Consider the following 21647-nt stretch of genomic DNA (forward strand, 5'->3'; position numbering starts at 1 on the left):
TGACCTAATCCTATGAAATGTCCTCATTGCAACAGACAGGCCAGCGCTTGCCCAATCAGATGAACAGGTACCATAACTTGGCCAAGTTGACACCTGTCCCTAACCATGACAATATCTGTAAAGCACTTAGCACTCTTAATGGCACAAAGTACATGCTTGGTAAAAAAATAACCATTGTGTCTGACTTGCACTCTGCTTCCAACGCCACTGCTACCCAATATTTTGTCACCTGAGAGCCACCTTCAGCTATCTCGATGACCTGAATTTCCATGAAGATTTTCCAGTATGGTCCTGCATTAGTTATCTATTGATGCTTGACAAATTACCATGGATTTGGTGGCTTAAAATAGCACACATTTATTAGCTCAGTGTCTTGGGAGCCAGGAGCCTGAGCACAGCTCAACTGAGTCCTCTGCTCAGGGTCTCACAAGGGCGTCATTGATGTCATCCAGGGCTGCAGTCTCCTCTGAGGCTGGATGGGGAGCGATGGGCTTCCAGGCTCACATGGAGATTGACGGAATTAAACTCATTGTGGTTGTAGAACTAAGGGCCTCATTTTCTTGCTGGCTGTTGTCTGAGGCCTCTCTCAGCTCCTGGAGGCCACCGGCCGTCACCTCCATGTGGGACTCCCCTACATGGCCACCTGCTTCTTCAAAGCCAGCAAGATGGGCACCACAATCTTATGTAACTACGTACATAGCCAAGCACAGCCGTCACAGGCCCGGCCCACCCTCAAGGAGAGGGGATCATACAAATGTGCCAACACCAGGAAGCAAGGGTGCTGGGGCCATAGGCCCTAAATCTATTTCTGCTATATTGCAGCTTTGATCTGGGAAGCTTTCTTCCTGTATTTCAAGCCCCAACATTCTCCGTCCTTCCCAGTGTTTCCTGAGCAGCTATTCTGTGCCAGCCCTTGAGCTTGGTCCCGGGGCAACAGAATGAATAAGACAGCCCAGCCCGTCGTGTTTTTCCCTTCATCTTAGCTTGCCAGGGCTGCTGAAACAAGCACCACAGCTACAGAGCCTAAAACGAGAGGAATGTATCTCTTTTTCTACAGGATAGAAATCCAAAATCTGTAGATGTCGGCAAAGACATCTTTTCTCTGCAGTCTGAGGAGGTCTGGCAGAGGTTTGCGGCAATCCCTGGCATAACTCATACTCTATTTCTCTCATACGGCTATTGTCTTTCTGGCTGTCTCTTTCTGTTTGTGTCCAAATGCCCTCTCCTTATAAGGACACCAGTCACATTGGATGAGCCCTTCCCTCTCCCAATCCAGTTTGGCCTCATCTTAACCAATGGCATTTTCAAAGATCCTATTTATAAATAAGTTCACATTCACAGGACCGGGGGTCAGCACATGAACATGTCTTTTTGGGGGACACAATTCAATCTGAAGCACCCTTCCAAGAAGCTCTCCCTCAAGGCCCATCATTTTCATCTGTACATAAATGTGGCACTTGTCCCATCAGCCCCTGCAGTACCATTATTTGCGTAAATGCTTCTTTCTCACTGTGTCTGGACTTCCTTTGGGGTCCTGGACTGTACAAGTTCAGGGCAGAGTCTGAGGCAGGGTCAGGCCTTGGTCCTGGGCTGGGCATGAGAATACAGCTCTGAGAACATGCTAGAGAGGGCTGGTCTTTTTTTCAGCTCAGTCAATGAGAACGTACAATTTGTTTTCAGAGACTTGCACACACCTTTTCGGAACCGGCTGTGAGCTCAGAGCTATTACTACGCTGACTTCTCCCCCATTAAATAAGACAGTTGCTAAGTACACCAGGGGCTGGAGGTGTCAGCTGACAGCAGGGGTGTATTTTTCATATTCAGTAAAGCCTCTTTGTTCATCTGGGAGAAAGGAGGGAATTTAGGGGCTGCTCAATCCCACTCCCTCTTTTGGCATAGAAAAATGAGTGCACCATTCCTACTGGAGCACGCCTTCCTAGGAGAGGCTGGCGTTTGTGCTTGGTCCCACACTTTAATGGCAGAATTATAGGAATTCCTCCTGAGAAAGGGGCAGCTGGGCTCGGTTTTTCTGGTGGCGTGAGAGTAAGCAGAGTGTCGGCAGAGCAGTGACCTGTAACGTACCCTCTGCCAGGGCAGGAAACAGAACAGAATGGATGTTAAGGAGGGTCTGGGCCAGTTCTGGGCTGTATGTGTGTGTGCATGTCCATTGTATTGATGAGGAAACTGAGGCCAGAAGAGGGGACGAGACCTGAGGAAGGTCCCACAGTGAGTCAGGGCATACTGTTCCCTCAGGGCCGTGCAGAGCCCCTGGAGAGAGCCCAGCCCTTGCCTCCACCCCTGCTCAGTGATGTCACAGTCTTCAGGCCCTGTGGGTGCTTTCCGTTTCTGCATCATCCTTGGAAGGTGAGGTGCTGCTGAGTGATCCGGGTAGCCCCGGGACTGAGGAGCACAGTCACCTTCTGGAATTTGTAAGGATCTATGTTTGGAGGAGGGTTGGAGGCTTCAGGCCCCAGGAAGGCACCTTGCAGTTCAGAAGAGGGGGTTAATATGCTACCACAGAGGACAGAGCAGGGGGACATACCTGCTAGAGCCAAGGGGCCGTCCCTGAGCTGTGCAGCCGAGAGACCGCCCACTCCTGAGGACGCTCAAACCCCCAGAGGGCCCAGATGATTCCCCAGCCCACACAGCCAGGTAGGACCTTGGGGCTCTCTGCCCACTTCTGATGGCCTCTGTGCAGGTACAGGGGCCCTGGACACACCCACCTGTCCCTGTCTCCCACAAGAAGGCTCTCCGTGCTGCCTGCCGAAGTCACTGTAGGGTGTGTTCCAGGTAATCCCATGTCTGGTTAAGAAAGAGCTATCACTTGTGCCCCAAGATGGACTTGGGGCCCCACAAAACCTCGCTGCCCTGGAGGGTGGCTGAGCTGTTGGAGTGCCACCACCTCCTGCCCTGGTGAGCGTGCAGCGCAGTCTCTCTTACCAGAGGGGACCCAGCTCCTGTCCTCCTCTCAAGGCCTGTACCGTCCTCACTGGACAATGGGCACTCATTCAGCCCCAGCCGGGCAGCTATTCTGACGTCCAGCATCACCCACCGAACACACACACAGCCCGAGTTGCATAACTAACTGCTCTCACTGGGAGTCAGAGAGAACCGGCTGGAAGCGGCAGGAGCGATTGAGGCGTGTCAGGGGATAAACCGTTGTTTCTTGGTGCCAAAGACCCATCAGGAAGGGAGAGGAGGCAAACCTGCCCTCCCAGGTCTCAGTACCTCTCCTGGCCAGGGAGGAGTCAACAGCCTCTTTGTATTCCGGGGTGGGAGCGGGAGGGACTGGCTGCCGTCTCCAACCAGACCCCTGGAGGAAACAGGATGCAACTGGATTGTCCAGGAAGAGAGAGGCTCTCTTCTGAAGGCCAGAGTGAGACTTGGTGACCAGACTTCCTGTGCGAATTCCTGCGGTCTGAGAAGAGGAGGTTAGGGGTTCCTGAAACTGAGGAGGTGGCTGGTCCCCAGGTGGGCAAGGCCACATGGCTGTGCGAGATGACCAGCAGTGAGCAACCTTGGCCTTAATCTTACCCTAATCCAGAGATCTGATGATCTGAGGGACAAGGGGCCTTGAAAATCAACTGCAAAGGAGGGTGCGGTGGCCCGCCCCCACCCCCTCCCCGGGTGGCACTCCCACCTCTGTTCCTCTGAGTGTGGCTGCTAACAGCTCACAGCTTCCCTCTTCCCGGCAGGACTGCCCTATATTAACGGGAGCCACCTCCCTCATGGGGTTACGCCTTCCCACCCCATGGCAGCTCAGGGCCAAAGGCTGCTGGCTACAGACGTTATAAAAAAGGCTGGAGGCTGGCTGCTTGCCTCTACCCGGGACCTCGTGGTGCAGTGCGTGCTCCAGAGCGCAATGGAGACCCGCATCCTAGCTCAGCCCTCACCTCTCCCCCATCCCGCTTCTGTCACTCCTCTCCTCTAGTCAGCCCTTCTCTCAACAAACCCTATCTCAGGCTCTGCTTCTGGTGAATCCAAACCAAGACACCGACTCATATTAAACTTCTCACCCACTTTATTAGGGTACTTGAGTGGGAAACATAGTGAGTGATTTTTTTTTTTGAGTAGGAGATTGGGATCCTTAGAAAGGGGTATTTCCATGGTGGGAGATCTTTTCCGCAGGGGCACAGCACTGCAGGGGCAGGGACCCTCAGACCAGGCCCCACACTCCTGGGGCCCAGGCTGGCACTGTGTGGGCTGGAGTACAGGTGGCCAGGGCGGCTCCCCTCCAAGCTGGAGGGAGAAGGCTGTTGGAAGCCAGGGCAGGCCTATCCTGAGTCCAAGATTCCTGCCTCCCTTCCCAGAGCAGGGACTCACCTGAAACCAGCGGGGAGGCTTGGGTCCTGGCTCTGTGCTTCTCTCTCTCTCCCTCTTTTTTTTTTTTTTTTTTAACTTTTTTATTGTGTAGTATAACATATATACAAAGCAAAGAAATAAAAAAGCAATAGTTTTCAAAGCACTGTTCAACAAGTAGTTATAGGACAGATCCCAGGGTTCGTCATGGGCTACTATACTATCATCTCAGATTTTTCCTTCTAGCTGTTCTGGAATATAGGCTAGAGAGCTTAAATATATTTTTATCATCATAATTGACCTTTTTTCCTTCTTTTATTTTGTGAAAAAATAACATATGTACAAAAAAGCTATAAATTTCAAGGCACAGCACCACAATTAGTTGTAGAACATATTTCAGAGTTTGACATGGGTTACAATTCCACAATTTTAGTTTTTTTTGTTGCACAATCACATAGTCATATTGTGAAAGCGATATCATTATACATTCATCTTCAAGAAACATGGCTGCTAGAACACAGCTCTACATTTTCAGGCACTTCCCTCTAGACTCTCCATTACACCTTAAACTAAAAAGGTGATATCTATAAAATGCATAAGAATAACCTCCAGGATAACCTCTTGACTCTGTTTGGAATCTCTCAGCCACTGATACTTTATTTCATCTCTTTTCTCTCTTCCCCCTTTCAGTCAAGAAAGTTTTCTCAATCCCTTGATGCTGAGTCCCAGCTCAGTCTAGGATTTCTGTCCCACATTGCCAGGGAGGTTTACACCCCTGGGAGTCATGTCCCATGTACACAGGGGGAGGGCAGTGAGTTTGTTTGTCATGTTGGCTGAGAGAGAGAGGCCACCTCTGAGCAACAAAAGAGGTTGTCCTAGGGGTGACTCTGAGACCTAATTTTAAGTAGGCTTAGCCTATCCTTTGCAGGGTTAAGTTTCATATGAACAACACCCAAGATTGAGGGCTCGGCCTATTGATTTGGTTGTTCCCACTGCTTGCGAAAATCAGGGATTCTCCAAATGGGAAAGGGGGAATTTTCCCCTTTTCTCACCATTCCCTCAAGGGAACTTTGCAAATACTTTTTTATTCACTGTTCAAATCACTCTGGGATTTATAGGAACAACTCTCTGGATCTGTGGCTCTCCTGACAAGGACTTTGATTCGCTCTCTTCCCTTTCTGGATCTCAGTTTCCTCTTCTGTGAAAGGAGGGGATTTAAGGGAAGGAGGAGAGAGGGAGGAGACAGAAGGAAAGAAGAGGAAGGGTGAACCTCTGCTTGGAAGAACCAAAATTCTTCTGGTTATTTGTTGGGTTGAGTCTTTTGCAATTTGTGGTGGGAGGGCAGACCCTTGCTCATTAATGGGGTATATCTTGTCTGGAACTCAGGGCTCTCATGTTCAGCATATGGGTTGAAGGGCTGGTGTATGAATGGTGACTGAAGGGAGGCTGAGGCTGCTCTGAAGCCATCTCTACCACCCTTAGCTGAATATTTGACTTAAACTATCTCAAGGACAACTTTGCCTTCAATTCTCAGGCTTGTGGGCTAATTCTTCTAAACGGGGACACTTCAGGGATAAAAGGGGATATTTAAAAGTTGTTACATTGTAAAACATATTTATGTATTGAATAACCAACTGATTTTACTGGTGGACATAGAAAAGATTTCCATACAAGAATTAATTTCAAATGTAAATTTCTTTCTAAATAATAAAATTAAACATCAGTGTACATGAAAAGCATAATCTTCATTGTGTTGATTATTTCAACATTAAAAATAGAATAAGCAGGAGCACTGGGGCTGACAGCACTTCCACTGCAGCTGGGAGTGGAGGGGAGGGCTTGGCACCCTGTGCAGGTGAAAGGTGTGCTAGGTGCTCTTTCCCTGTTGAAGTTCCCTTGGGAAAGCAATCACCCCCTGGCCACCACAGTGGATGAAATGGAATTCACTAGTGGAGATGCTCAGCTCCCAGCACTTACCCTATGTCCAGTGTAAAAACAGTTTCCTGGTACCCAAATGATGACCATAAAAATAGTGATGTTGACTTCCAAAACTGGAAGTACAGTCATGCCAAGAGTCCCTTATTGGAACTGACATTAAGGTATCAGTGGCTGAGAGAGTTCAAATAGAGCTGAGAGGCTACCCTGGAGGTCACTGTTATGCAAGCTTCAGTTAGACATTACTACCTATCATAACTTGCCAACCAAAACCATTCCAGCCAATCCTAAAGAACACCTAGGGCATTATATAAGATTCTACAAAGATCCCATGCACTAATGTACCTTTCCAGAAACCTACAACCTCCAGATGGGTCCCTGGACCAGATAAGTCCTGAAATGCAGAGGGGCTAGCCTCTCCAGAGATCAGCCAGTTCCAGGCTTCTATCTCATCTTATCGACAACCTTTTCTACTTAGCAGTAAAAAAGAACAAACTACTGATACATGCAAAAACATGGCTGAATCCCCCCAAATAGCATGTTAAGAAAAATAGTTCAGACAAAAGAGTGCATACTACATGATTTCATTTATGTGAAGTTCTAGAACAAGCAAACCTAGTCTGTGCTGATAGAAATCAGATCAATGACTGCCCCTGGGTGGGCCAGGAGGTGGGGATGGAGTCTTGACCAGGAAGTTGCACAGGGGCACTTCTGGGGTGATTGATATAAATATCTGTTGGGATGGTGGTTACATGTGTGCATACATCGAGCAAAACGTATTATATTATACACTTAAAATATAATATATATTTATTCATACAAATTATGCATCAATAAAAATATGACAAAGTAAAAAGTTAATTTAAAAAGACAAAAATAAAGCAGATTCTAAACTGATGAGTTCAGAGGGTCCTTTTGCAGAGAACAACTGCAAAACTGCCTGGAGCTGACTCTGTGGGCTGAGAACTCACCTGTTTTGTCAGACCCCTCCCCAGGGGTCTGATGCCATTGTCAAGACAAGGGCTGGCCCTGAAAGCTTAAGCTTTACCTCATTCCCCTTGTCGGAGATTGGTTCAGAAGTGACGTGAAAAAATCTGGACCAATGAGAAGTGAGGAGAAGTCTGCTGGGAACTCTCTTGGAACAGTCTCCATACTTCTGCCAAAGGAAATTAAATGGGATTTTTTTTTTTTCTGTCTCAGTTTTGGTGAAGGACCCAAAGGATCATGTTCTCACTCTACTGTCTACCAGCCGTGTGCCTCAGCTTCCTCACAGCAATAACAGCTTTGTCTGCCATTGTCGAGGAGATTTATTAATTTTGTTACAAACAGTTTTTTGAGCACTGGCTATATCTTAGTGTCTCTTTTAGGAGCTGGGGAATCTAGTAGTGAACAAAACTGACGACATCTCCATTATAAACGAGGCCATGAATGTAAAGCCCATAACCCAGCGTTTAGTTCATGAAGCCATTATTATGATTATTAAGAGCAGAGATTACCCCCATGGCTGTCAAAGGAAAATTAAAAAAAAAAAAAAAAAGAAAAAACAACAACAGTGAATTCATGGCTTTTATTCAGATATAAAAATTAACATGGTCATGACAAACTCTGAAATCTGTCCTATAACTTACGTGTTGAAGAGCACTTTGAAAATTATTGCTTTTTTCTTTCTTTGCTTTGTATATATGTTACATCATACAATTTTAAAAAGTTAAAAAAAATGAACATGGTAAGGCTTCTGTTTAGTTCATTAGTGGAAAAAGTAGTAAAAGTGCCGCAACCACTTCAAAGGAGAATCTAAAGAACAGATACATTCATAGATCAGGAATATTGAAATGAATGTTCAAATAGAAAAAAAAAAAAAACTGATTTCCACGGGGAGGATTGTACCGTCACTGCACAGAATTTATTTACATGTCTTTGGACAAAATTTCTTTTGCATTACTATCAGTTATCTACAATTTACAGAGTTGTGACAGCTCCAAGGGCTGACTTAGAATTAGATCAGAATTATATAACCCAGGCCCGTATGCTCTAAACGATGCATGGTTTTCCACTGAAGCACACATTTTTCAGTTCTAGTGATGAAGTGGGTTTTCCATAGAAACTCAAAGAACTTCTAAAATTATCAACCAAAAATCGCAGGGCAGTGTTAAAGAGACTCTGGATGTGACAGCACACTCTAGGGGTGGGGAGGAGGTTATCAAGGCAGGCTTCAAGGAGGAGGTGGTACTGAAGTTGTGCTAGAACACGAGTAGGTATAAACCTGGCAGATAGTAGGGAGGAGAAGGGCACACCAGGAGGAGGCGCCATATCAGCAAAAGTTGAATTCCCTGCAAGTAATGGAAACTGAAGATGAATTTTCTTAAGCAAGAAGTTGGGATTAATTATAAGGTCATTACGTGTCTCATGGGGCCTAAAGGCAGGGCTGAAGCAATGCCTTGGAATGACCTGGATAAGGGGACTTGGCCACTGGCAACATCTGTTCACATTTCCTCTCCTACTTCTCCCTGCTTCATTGCCTCATTCCTCTCTCCCCACGGAACGGCTTCCTTTGCTTTCTAGACCATGTGGTGGAACACGGCTGCCTTGGGTGGGTTCCCTAGAATCACCCCTGGTTGGGTGATTTGTGAGGGTAGTGCTCTCAGGTAAAACCTGTGAAGGAGAGGAGGAAGCAGAGGAAGGAAGGGGAGGGGCTAAGCAAGGGTGTGATCTGTTCCAGGGCCCTTTGGAATGTAAATCCGTTACAGAGTTATTCTGCCTCCCGGCCTGGCCTTTTGCACATTTCCGTGGGTCAGCAGTGGGAGAGGGCTGCATGGATAGTGGCAGCAGGTGATTTTCCAGAGAATGGTCAGCTTTGGAATGTGAGCCCCCACCCTGGCAAACCGGACCTGACACCAACCATAGACATAGTTTAGGACTGGGGACGCTAATCTAGTTCACCTGATCTTACAACTCATATACCAATTCTGTCCTTCAAGGCCGGGAGTCTCCGGTGAGCTGCGCTTGATCTGGAGCCCACTGCAGGCCACGGTCACGAAGGAGGCTGCACACTTGGTCTAGCGTGGGTGGCAGTGACAGCAGCTGGCTGTTGTACTCCCAGAGGAACGAATTGTATTGGAAATCGTGGGGTCCTGTATTCACCTAGAATGCAGTGTGCAAGGTGTCCTCGGAGGAGGCATTGTAAGGATCTGAGTGGTAGGGGGTGAAGGGATTGTCAGGAAGTAGATTTGAGGGGAGCAGCCTAAGTAATAACTAGCCACCAAAAGTGTGGAAGTGCCTGGGGGTGTGAGGCGGGCCAGGGCGAGTCGTGAGGCAGGACACTGACAGAGGGCCCGAAGCTTGGAGGACTTGGGACTCCTGGTTAAGGAATTTCACCCACATTCCTCCACCCAAGTCGGGAAGCCAGCAGAGAAAGGCCAAGTGGGGAAGAATTACAGGAAGGGGTTCTTCTTTCAGCGTCCCACCCAAATCTGACACCCCTGGGGCATGCCCCATGCTTCAAGTTTTCTGCATCAAAACTCACCTGTCCTATGTCCCATTCCCTCAACCTTTCCTTCTCCTGCACCAGAGGGGGCCCAATCTGGCCAGCTCACACACTGATGTATGGTAACGCATCATACAGACCCTGGCAAGCCTTTACGTCAAAGTGCCTTTTCAACGATCAACTCAAATCATGGGAATTCTAAGCCTTCTGAGGACAATGTGTCCAGAGAGGCTTTGGGAACCTTCCGTATTCTATTGGTCGGGTTGCACCTGGGTGGGTGCTCCAATCCAAGGACATCTTTGTATTTGTCTGTGTCTTCAGTGGCATCCCTAGACACAGGCCATGTAGCAGTGTGGCCACCAGGTGGCAGTGGCGCCATGCACTAAGGCCTTCTTAGGACCGCTTTCGGTCCAGTTTTACTTGAGGTAAGGCGAGAGTGGAAGGAATGGAACCCCAGCTTTGGAGCCATCCAGTGAGCTGGGAATCCCTGCTCTGATACTTAGCTGCTCCACGCCTTAGTCACCATGCTGGATTTGTGCCTCATTTTCTTCTCCTATCCAATGGTAGTTGTGTCACTGATGAAGTCCCAGAGTCAGAAGAAATTGTGTTGCTGAGGCAGCTTTCATGCTCAGCTCCAAACTCACAGAATTATACTTTATCAAGGGGTTACTATATTTCAGGACTGCTCTAAGGTCTTCAGTTATATTAATTCATGTACTTTCCAGAAAAGCCTGTGAAGCTTGTCCTATTATCACCCTCATTTGAGGCTCAGTAACTTGCTCAAGGCCACAGAGCTTATATCAGGCAGAGGTGGAATTTGAACAAAGGCAGGCTGTCTGCAGAGCCCCTCTCACCTAACTACTGGCTGTACACCTCCAGCACCAGTGTGTTATAATTGATTTCCACACTGATCCCATGACCTATGGCCTGTGGCTGAAAACAAGTATTTTGGGAGGAAAATGGAAGCTGGAAAAATGAGAAGAAATACAGAGAGAAGTTTCATGATTTTTTCTTTATCCAGACACCCCAACTCCTTGCCAACTTTCCAAAGTTTATGACCTGCTGACCAAACATTCTGTTGGGAGAGTCTTCTGCAAGTGGCTAATGGCTTTCTCCATCCATTCTTCAGAGAAACAGCTTCCACCACCCCGGGAAATTACTTCCATTCAAGATGAGGGGGCCCATGCCGCTTGGCTTCTTGGTATGGTGATAGAGGCATTGCTGGATCATTACTCCCCTTTGGTGCCCATCCTGAGTGTATAAAACTCATCTCCTCTCCCCCTTCCCAGATCCCTGCATCGCTGACAGGCCAATGCTGCTGGGCAGGAGGGCAGGTGAGTCCTGAGCATCTTCTGTACTGGGCTGGCCGTCTCCATGGTCTGGGGAATGTCGCTGCCCAGAGCGGGCCTCACGTCTCAGGGCCAGCTGCATGGGCCTCCTCCCTGCGGATCCTCAACCTAACCCTCCCCGTGGTTGCCTTGCAGAAGGCCCCAGCCCACAGCTCCCCAGGCTGGAGCGTCCCATGCTTGCTAAGTGGAGTATGGAAGACAGCAAAATGAGCACACTCATATATTGCTGGCGGATGTGTAAAATGCCGCAATGATTTTGCTGAATTGTTTGCAGTTTCATAAAAAGGTAAATGTCCACCCATCCTATAATTCAGCAATTTCACTCCTAGGTATTTAACCAAGAGCGATGAAAAGCTATGTCTACAAGAAGTCTTGTGTAAGAATATTCATAGGAGCTTTATTCACAATAGCTTAAAACTGGAAATAGACTAGATGTCTGTCAACAGGTGAATGGCTAAACAAATGGTGGTATATTCATATAATGGTTGAAATGCAGTGAGAAGAAATGAGCTCCTGATACACACTACGTGGATGAATCTGGAAGATCATGTCTGTAAGATATGATGCTGAGTGAAAGAACACAGACATGAAAGATTTCATACTCAATGATTCCATTTATATGAGGTCTTAGAAAACACAAAACTAACTTATGGTTGTGTTTGCTTTATGGTGAAGGGTGGTGCCAGGTGTCTGGGTGAGGAAGGTTCACTGGGGACTTTTTATACCGCAGCCTCTAGACTCGCCAGCTCTTTGCAGACAGCTTGAGAAGCTACCTCACTACTTTGTTGGCTCCATCCTCAAAGGAGCCTGAGAGAGGGATTTGGGCAGCAGGGAAATCTACTCACGGCTCATAAGATTCCAGGGACTTTAAAATTCCAGAAATAGTGTAGGAGAGACTGCTATTGTGCCTCAATAGTCATCTTCTCCTTGTTTTCATAATTGTAGCTGGGCACATTGCTGATCAACCAAAAGATTACTTGCCCCAGCTCCTCTTGCAGCAAGATGAGACCACATAAGAGGTAATATATGTGACTTTGTGGACGCGTTTGGAAGGGAGGGAACCGACCCTTCCCTCTCCAGTTCCTCCCTGTTGCTTGGAATGCAGATGTGATGGCTGAGGCTCCAGCAGCCCTCTTGGACTACAAGTTTGAAAGCAACCTAGAGATGGCAGAGGAAAGTCTGAAAGGAGCTTTGTGGAGCTGACACTCCAGTACTGGCCTGCCCACCCTAGACTCTCTTTTTTTTAAGCATGCTAAAGTAAACCAGTGTGTTTCAGCCATTGCTAATGGAATTTACTATTATTTGGAGTCACACCTAACCCCAAGTGCTAAGAGTTGTAGAGTAAGGAGGTTAAAAGTGCAAGTTCTGGAGCCAAATAGCGCAGGGCTCATGTCCCAGTTCTGCCATCTGTCAGCTGGGTGACCCTGGGATAGTTACCTAAATTCTTTGTCTCTGTATCTTCATCAGGAAAACAGAGATAAACATACCTACCTCTTGCATTTGTTGCAAGAATTATAAGAACTGACAAAGGGAAGTATCGTGTATTTAGAAAACTTTAAGCACACTCTGCAAATGGTCCCTGGCACACAGTGAGCGCTCAGTGAGCATGGGCTTTTATTGTTTTTGTGCAGAGCCACATGCTGTGTGTGTGTGAACTCCAGTCTGGGTGATGTCAGTCTGCACAGGTAGACTGTGAGAGGACTGCCACTTCCCCACCCCCAGGGAATGCTCCCTGCAGGTGGGGCTGGGTCTTCCTTGTTCTGACTCTAACCTCGAGCAGAAGTGACTCTGGGCTCTCTTGCATGCAGAGCAAACATTTTCCTTCTCCTGCTCCAGGTCATGGGGTGGGGATGCCCGGGTGCTGTCCCAGACCCCTTCTGTCCTGCAGCCCTTCCTTGTCTTTGGCTTCTTCATCCTGGGCGGGATGAGGAAACTTTTTAGGCCTCCACCCCCACCCCGCGCCCTTGTCAGATTTAGCAAATAAAAAGACAGGACCCTCAGTTAAATTGGAATTTCAGATAGACATTAATGATTTTTTTTGTATAAGTATGCCCCCAAATATTGTATTTTATCTGGCAATCCTAGGCGTGGGACCTTCCCCCTTAGCACCCGACAGCCATCTGGGTCTCTGTTGTCTTCTTCATCCCCCCAGCCCCACCCCCACGCCGGATCTGTCTGGCCTGAGGGTCCAGGAGCAGAGCTGTTTTCAGGGAAACCCCCCAGTGCCCACTTCTCTTGCTGCCCCCATGACTCCTGCTCTCCCTTTCTCTGCCCTGGAAATCTTCCTCTCTTCCAGGGCAGGGCAAACTGGCTCTGACTTATTACAAGGTCTACAGATTTACAAAGTGTTTTAGATTTCACTCCCGGCCTCCTGGTGCTTAGAGCTCAAAATCGACTTTTGAAATTTAACAGACGATCCAGATTTTCGCTGTCTTGGCCTCCCATTCCCGCTGTGCGGACCCTTCCCTGCCGCAGGGGTGGTGGGAGGCTTAGCCGCTGGGGCTCAGGAAAAACCCAGATGCGCGAGGAAGTGCCGCTGACATTTCCAAGCGTTTCCAGCGCCACACGGAGGCTCTCATTTAACTCTCCCCCACCTCCGTCATCATTCCTGGCCCCAACCCCCATCCTCTGGTTCATTTCCGTGGCCACGGGCGTGGTGTTTGTTACCAGTGTCAGGCTAATAAAGGACAGGCGTACCTGACCCATTCACATCACCCTCCCTCATCACCTGCCAGGAAATACAGCAATCAGCTCTTTGCGCTGCTTCCCCGGAGGGCACTGTCGTTGTGTCTGCTCTGACAGCTGATGCCAGACCCGCAGCATCAGAGAATCCCAGCCCATCCATCTGCCGTGTGATCGGGCTTGAGAAGAGGCTGCAGAGACTTTTGAATACTGAGAAATGCCTCGTTACAGCCAAGCAAACCCTCAGCAGATATTGCTGCAAGGTCCGCTTGTCTTCCTAACTCAGCATGGCTGCTGAATGAGCTTGGAGCGCGCAAAGCTTCCTCTCTGCAGATGCGTTCCGGAGACACAGGGGATCCGGGCATGACGTGACCTACGCAGCACAGCGAATCTGCGACGCAAAGAGAAATGGGAATTTCATTCCGTCAAGTGTTTTCCTCAGTTTCAGGCTAAAAATGTATCCATTTGGGTAAGACATGGGCCTTAGTCACAGAAGAAAGTGAACGTGTGATGAAGAGAAGCGTCCTAAACCTGGCAAACTTGCATGAATTCACACTTCCTTAATCAAAGCCACTGACATTTTCAGAAGATCCAAATTTAATCAAGCCATTTTCAGAAGATCCAAATTGAATCAGAAAGACATGAGGCCCTATAAGCGACACGAATCTTGATGACTCGTTGGAATTGCATTTGCTAGGAAGCATAAACTTTCACTGAAAGCTTTAGCAATTCAATTTTGAAGGGCTTGAGAAGAAAGCATGTTTTAAGTCAGGTCATCAGGTTCAAACTGGGATCACTCAAAGAACATTTGCACCAGAGATGCTACATTTGTCCCAAGGTGGGCCTGGAATTTCTTGGGAATAGAATGGACAGAGGCTTTCAGACATACACTTTTTTTTAGTCTTGAGGATAGTGCATTCAAACAAAACATTATTTAAAAACCAAATAAACTATAAAAGTGGGCTTCACTGGAAAGGAAGACAGGAGGTCCCTGTCTCTCCCCATGGTCTTTTCTGTTTGTTTATTATTTCTCTCCCCAGTAGAATGTAAACTCTGCAAGAGCAGGGATTTTGTCTGATTGTTCTGTATCCTCAGCACTTCGAAATTGTCAGATACAAGATGGGCCCATGGCATGTATTCATTAAATGAAGAAAGAATGAATGAAAAGATCTTTGAGACCATGCGAGACACATCTTCTATGACTGCTATTAACACTGCAGTCAGCATCCACGTATTGAGAGCCTAGCCTGTGCTCTAATAAGCGTTCTTAAGTTTATTGTCCAATAATGATATCTTATCCCATCCTCACCACCAGTCTGTGCAGTAGGTGTTTATGTTCCCATTTTATTGATGAGGTAATGGAGGTTTAGCAAGGATAAATAACTTGCCTACAGCCATACAACTTAGTACATGTATTCGACACAGGCCTGCTTGGGTCAAAGGCTGTGCTTTCAGAGAAGCCCAGCAGAACTTTCTCTTAAGATAACAACTTTATTGAGATATGGTTCATGTACCCTACAATTCAGTTATTAAAAACATACAATTCGATGGTTTTTAGTATAGGCACAGATCTGTGCAGCCATTATCCCAATCGATTTTAGAACATTTTCTTTACCTTAAAGAGAAACCTCATTCCCATGAGCAGTCATTCCCCAACTCCCCTCCAATCCCCCAGCCCTTGGCAGTCAGTAATCTACTTTCTGTCTCTACTGATTTGCCTGTTTTGGACATTTCACATAAATGGAATCATACAATTTGTGATCCTTTGGAACTGGCTTCTTTTACTTGGAATAATGTTTTCAAGGTCCATCCGAATTGTAGCATGTATCAGCAGTTCATTTCCCTTTTTTCTTTTTTGGCATAAAAGAATTTCAATTCTTTTTTATTCGTAAAGGAAAAATCTCAACTCTTTATGATTGAGTTTTATGTTAACTGATATTTTATTTGCTTAAAACTCAAACATGGTCAGTTTGAAAAGAAATCCACTGTAATGTATATATAGCTTGATCTTGCCGTTTAAAATCTAGAGTTTTTTTTTCTTTTTGATCTTTGATAAATTTATCCAAAAAAAAATGAATAGATATATATATTTTAAACATGAACCATTAGAGAATGAGATTTGAAATCAAGAGTGATTTCAATTTTGGCGCTTTTGCTTTTTATTTTTTTCATTTTTTAAGCTTCTTAAAGTCTGTGGCAGGATAAAAGGATCATTGGCTCTGAGTCTCTTTGAGATAACAAGTGATGAAATAATAAAACCCTACCCTTAAACAAGGCCAGGTAATCCCATTCCCTATCCCTTCCCTTGGTGAAAAATATGAATACTTTTAGTCACAATTCAGAATTAATTTTTATCTCCTACCTGCCTCATCAGTGGAAGTTTAAAGTCGTGGTATTTTTAGACAAATATACACATGTATATAGACATATAAATTTATATTAGATGATAATTAATTTTCTTAAAAGGCCAGGTAGAGGAAGAAGCAATCATCTCTAACTAAAATCTTTATACGCTTTAAAAAAAATTTTTATTAATAAAGCAAATCAACATACAATATGAACATTCTTTTTTCACGATGATGAATATACATTTCTTAGAACATTTGCATTAATTCGAAAAAGAAATAAAAAGAAAACAGAAAAAAAATTCATGCATATCATACCCCTTACCCCTTCCTTTCATTGATTACTAGCATTTCAATCTATTAAATTTATTTTAACATTTGTTCCCCCTATTATTTATTTTTACTCCATATGTTCTACTCGTCTGTTGACAAGGTAGATAAAAGGAGCATCAGACACAAGGTTTTCACAATCACACAGTCACACTGTGAAAGCTATATCATTATACAATCATCTTCAAGAAACATGGCTACTGGAACACAGCTCTACCTTTTCAGGCAGTTCCCTCCAGCCTCTCCATTACACCTTAACTAAAAAGGTGATATCTATTTAATGTGTAAGAATAAGCTCCAGAATAACCTCTCAACTCTGTTTGGAATCTTTCAGCCATTGACACTTTATTTTGTCTCATTTCTCTCTTCCCCCTTTCAGTCGAGAAGGTTTTCTCAATCCCTTGGTGCTGAGTCCCAGCTCATTCTAGGATTTCTGTCCCATGTTGCCAGGAAGGTCCACACCCCTGGGAGTCATGTCCCATGTAGAGAGGGGTAGGGCAGTGAGTTTGCTTGTCACCTTACACACTTTTTGATTACTGTTCACCTTACTATCATTTAGCAAAAGGCAAAATTTCATAGTATTCACTGCAAATCTTATTGCTTTCCGACTGTTGTATACCTTCCATTAAAAATAAAAAGAAGAAACAGTCAATCCAGTGATTAATGTGGCATAGCTTTCACTGGGGTTGGAGGGGAGGGGTGGCACAGAGAAGACCAACAGGCAAAAGGTACCTTAAACATACGATGGTTTTCTTAAGAAAAAAAAAGAAAAGAGAAAATGCATCAGCAAAGGGAAAAAAGCTTTGAATGCTTTTTTTTCAAGTCAAGCCATAGCCAAAACCATGTTCTGTCTTAAGTAGGTGTTCTAGTTTGCTAGCTGCTGGAATGCAATATACCAGAAACAGAATGACTTTTCAAAAGGGGAATTTAATAAATTGCTAGTTTACAGTTCTAAGGCTAAGAAAATGTCCCAATTAAAACAAGTCTATAGAAATGTCCAATCTAAGGTATCCAGGGAAAGATACCTTGGTTCAAGAAGGCCGATGAAGTTCAGGGTTTCTCTCTCAAGTGAGAAGGCACATGGTGAACACAGTCAGGGTTCCTCTTTCATCTGGAAAGGCATGTGGCCAACATGATGTCATCTGCTAGCTTTCTTTCCTGGCTTCCTGTTTCATGAAGTTCCCCAGGAGGCATTTTCCTTCTTCATCTCCAAAGGTCGCTGGCTGGTGGATTCTCTGCTTTGTGGTGCTGCAGCATTCTCTGCTCTCACCGAATCTCTCATTCTCCAAAATGTTTCTTCTTTTATAAGACTCCAATAAACCAATCAAGACCCACCCAAATAGGTGGAGACATGCCCCCACCTAATCCAGTTTAACAACCACTCTCGACTAAACCACATCATCCAAGGAGATGATCTGATTACAGTTTCAAACATACAGTATTGAATAGGGATTATTCTACCTTTATGAAATGGGATTTTGATTAAAACATGACTTTTCTAGGGGACATACATCCTTTCGAACCAGCACAGTAGGCTTACATTTTTTTTTTCCTTTTCTTTTTTAATAAAATCTCTCTCCAAACCATCATCACTTTTAATCCTCCCAGACTGGGCTTCATCCCCAGATTTTTCGGGTCAGCAGTAGGGGGGTCTTGCAGATGGTTTCTTTTCTGGAGGGTTTTCTGGCCCCTTGTCGTCTTCTCTGGGGGAAGGAGTCTTTTCCTCGGTGCCATGGAAGCTGAGGGACGACCCACTTTCCCTTTCCCTTTCCCTGGACTTGGCGTTACCACGACCTTTAGCCTGGGTTTGGGCATTTTCTGTTCTTTTCTCTCAGGTTTGGCCTTCATCACCATCTTTTTGTTTTTCTTTTTTGAACTGCCATAGTCACTGGCGTCATCATCTTCCATCAGGAAGTCTTCATCGCTGCCAGAATCTTTCTCCTGGAATGGTGTTTCATCCTCTGCTTCTGGTTCTCCCCCCTGCCCACACCTTCCAGGAGAATTTCTCTCTGCTGAGACGCTGCTTTTGATGCCTGCCGTTGCTGGCCTACATTTTATGATCATCTTTTTCATCTTCGCTGTCTTCTGCTGAATGAGAATCACCCTTTTTGGTTTTTACACCTTTTTCTTCTGAGTCCTCACTATCTTCCTGTGAATTCTTTCCAGATCGCCTCTTAATTTTTACCTTCTCCGGGAGATGATCGGATTTTCTTAGCTGGAGGACCTGAATCTCTTCCATAATGTTCATCAGCATCGTCAGATTCCTGAAATCATCAAGGACCTTCCTATTTCTGACAGGCCAAGGCATGTTCGTCGTCAAAATAGGACCAAGTTGGAGTAACCAAGGACTAGGAACCCCCCGCCCTCACCCCCACCCCCACCGCGTGCGCTCAGCACCCACCCTGCACTCGCCTCGGAACTTCAGCCGCTGGGGCTTCTGCCGCCGAACCCCGAGCTGCTGGCTTCTCAGACTCCACCTCTCCTTGTCTCAGGGCCTCTTGATCAGACGAGCCCCCCCACCCGGTTCCCCCATCTCTTCAAAATGAATGAATCAAACCAGCCAAAAATGCACCCAGCAGTTCATTTCTTTTTATGGCTGAATAATAGTCCATTGTATGGCTATACCACATTTTGTTTATTCATTCTTCAGCTGATGATCATTTGGATTGTTTCCACTTTTTTTGCTATTCTGAATAATGCTTTTTATGTTTATTGGTGTGCAAGTTTTTGTGTGAACGTGTATTTTCCCTCTTCTTGGATGGTTACCTAGGCATGGGATTGCTGAGTCTACGAAAAGTTCAGCACTTTCCATGTTGAACATTTTGAGAAACTGCCAATCTGTTTTCCAAAGTGGCTGTACCAGTTTACATTCCACCAGCAGCATATGAGTTTTATAATCTCTCCACATCTTTGACAACACTTATTATTATCTGACTTTTTGTTTTAGCCATGGCAATGGGCGCTAAGTGGTACTGCATTGTGGTTTTGATTTGCATTTTCTTAATGGCACACTGGGGAATCATGGTGCCTTTGGGTCTCCTGGTATAGCTGGCCATCAAATTCTGCCTGGCTTCTCCCCATTGACACTTCATCAGAGAAGAACCCCAACCTTCTTGTGCTTACTAAAAAATTATGATTTGTTATTTATATAATCTGCCTTCTGAAGGTAGAATGTGGATGCTGGCCACTGCAGGGTATTTTGTTTGCAGGATGTGAGTACTCAACATTGGTCAAGTTAGAGTGGAGTTAAATTTGATAGAGAGCTTCAGGGCCTGAGGTGGGGAGGGGGACGGGGAAATTTAAGAGCTGTTAGGGAAAGGTCAGGAAACGGAGCGAGGCTGGGCCCATGGAAAGAGAATGGGGGAAGAGATGATGAAGGGAAAGTGAGTGATCAGTGCCTGGCGCCCTGCAGTGCAGCCTCCCTCTCAGCCTCCTGGTGACGTTTACAGTTAGTCTTCACTGCCCATAAGGATCTTGTGGAGGGATTTTCCTCTTTCTTCTTCTTTTGCTTCTGGGGTAGTGATAGAGGGCAGGATGTGATGCAGTGTTGAATTAAGCATCAGGGTAGGTGCAGGGCGAAATCAGGGGCTTCTCAGGGAGAATCAACAGGTAAGTGACAAGTGGATCAGCACTAGCTGAAAGGGCATTTCTTAGAATGTAGGTGAGGCATCCAGGTGTTCGGTCAATGCTGGTTCTTGGGCCCCACCCCAAATCTGCTGAATTAGCAGCGTTTGGAGTGGAGCCTGGGAAGTAGCATTTTAATGAGCCACTCTGAGAATCGAATTCGGGTCTCCCACATGGAAGGCAAGCATTCTACCACTGCCTGCCCTTTATTAAAAATGCAATTTTATTGAGATATATTCTCATACCATATGATCATTCAACATATACAATCAATGGCTCACAGTATCATCAGCACAATCAATTTTAGAACATTTTTATTACTGAAAAAGAACTCAATAAAAATAAAAAAGAACACCCAAAACATTCCACACCCCTCTCTGCCCCATTATTCATTTATTTTTTTTGTCTTTATTTTCTTACTCATCTGCCCATACACTGGATAAAAGGAGTGTCAATTAGAAGGTTTTCACAATCACGTGGTCACACTGTAAAAACTATATAGTTATACAATCATCATCAAGAATCAAGACTACTGTTCAACAGTTCAACAGTTTCAGGTATTTCTTTATAGCCATTCAAATACAACAAAATCTAGGATTAACGATATAATACATAAGAATAACTTCTAGAATGACGTCTCAACTTTATTTGAAATCTCTCAGCCACTGACACTTTATTTTGTTCATTTCTCCTCCCTCTTTGGTCAAGAAGGCATTCTCAATCCCACAATGCCAGGGCCAGGCTCATCCCTGGCAGTCAAGTCCCACATAGAGGGGAGACACCCCTGCCCTTTGACAGTCTATTCTTGCTTTTAGCCCTGGAGGGGGTGGGAGGCTGTAGGACCCCAAATTTTCTAGGTACTGCTCTCCTGAGGCCAGTGCCTTCCTGAGCAGGCTGGCTGCTCTTTTTTTTCCCCCCAGCCTGAAATATAATTGCGCATTGAAGGAGGAAAGTTCTTCTACAGATTAGCCCCTCCTATGCTTTAGAGTAAAGGATATTAGCAAACCAACATGGTCAATTTGGTCTCCTCTGCATGTCTGCGGAAGACATGGCTCCATTTATCTGGCATCTGATCAATGCCTGACAAGCTTCCTCTAATTTTACATTTCTCGGGTTTTTTCAGAGGGTGAAGAGGAGTTGGTCAAAGCTTTTCTCCAGCTGCTCCTTCACAGGATCTCTCCATCTTTCAGCCTTTCCATCTGTCTGGAATCTGTCTTCACACTCCCAGTGACAAACCATGCACTAGCAAATGTCTACTCTCATCGCTGACTGCTTTGGTTTTTCTCAAATTGTCAGGTTGAACAGGCCTGACCCCATTCCTCACACTATCCTCACTTACCTTTTTCTCCCAGCATTTGGACTTTCCTGTGAGCACAGGACAGCAGAGAAGGTTGAATCTGTGTGATTATGGTTTGCTGGCATCCTTTACTCTAAAGCCTGTGGATGGTTCTAATCTGTAGAGGGACTTTCCCCCTTCAGTGTGCAATAACATTCCAGCTTGGGAATAAAAGAATGATTTAAGGCGGAGTTGAGACTGGTGTGTTGAATAAGTACAACTTGTGTTATAATCAGAATGCAACCTTATTTTTGTCTCAGATC

At 45.6% G+C, this 21647-nt stretch overlaps 1 pseudogene; it reads right to left on the reverse strand.

Annotated features, from left to right (window-relative positions):
- Window positions 1-9207: 9207 nt before the first annotated feature.
- Window positions 9208-18732, reverse strand: LOC143656811 (nuclear ubiquitous casein and cyclin-dependent kinase substrate 1 pseudogene; annotated as a pseudogene).
- Window positions 18733-21647: the final 2915 nt, after the last annotated feature.

The sequence above is a fragment of the Tamandua tetradactyla genome, chromosome 15 (genome assembly GCF_023851605.1).
Source record: "Tamandua tetradactyla isolate mTamTet1 chromosome 15, mTamTet1.pri, whole genome shotgun sequence".
NCBI lineage: Eukaryota > Metazoa > Chordata > Mammalia > Pilosa > Myrmecophagidae > Tamandua > Tamandua tetradactyla.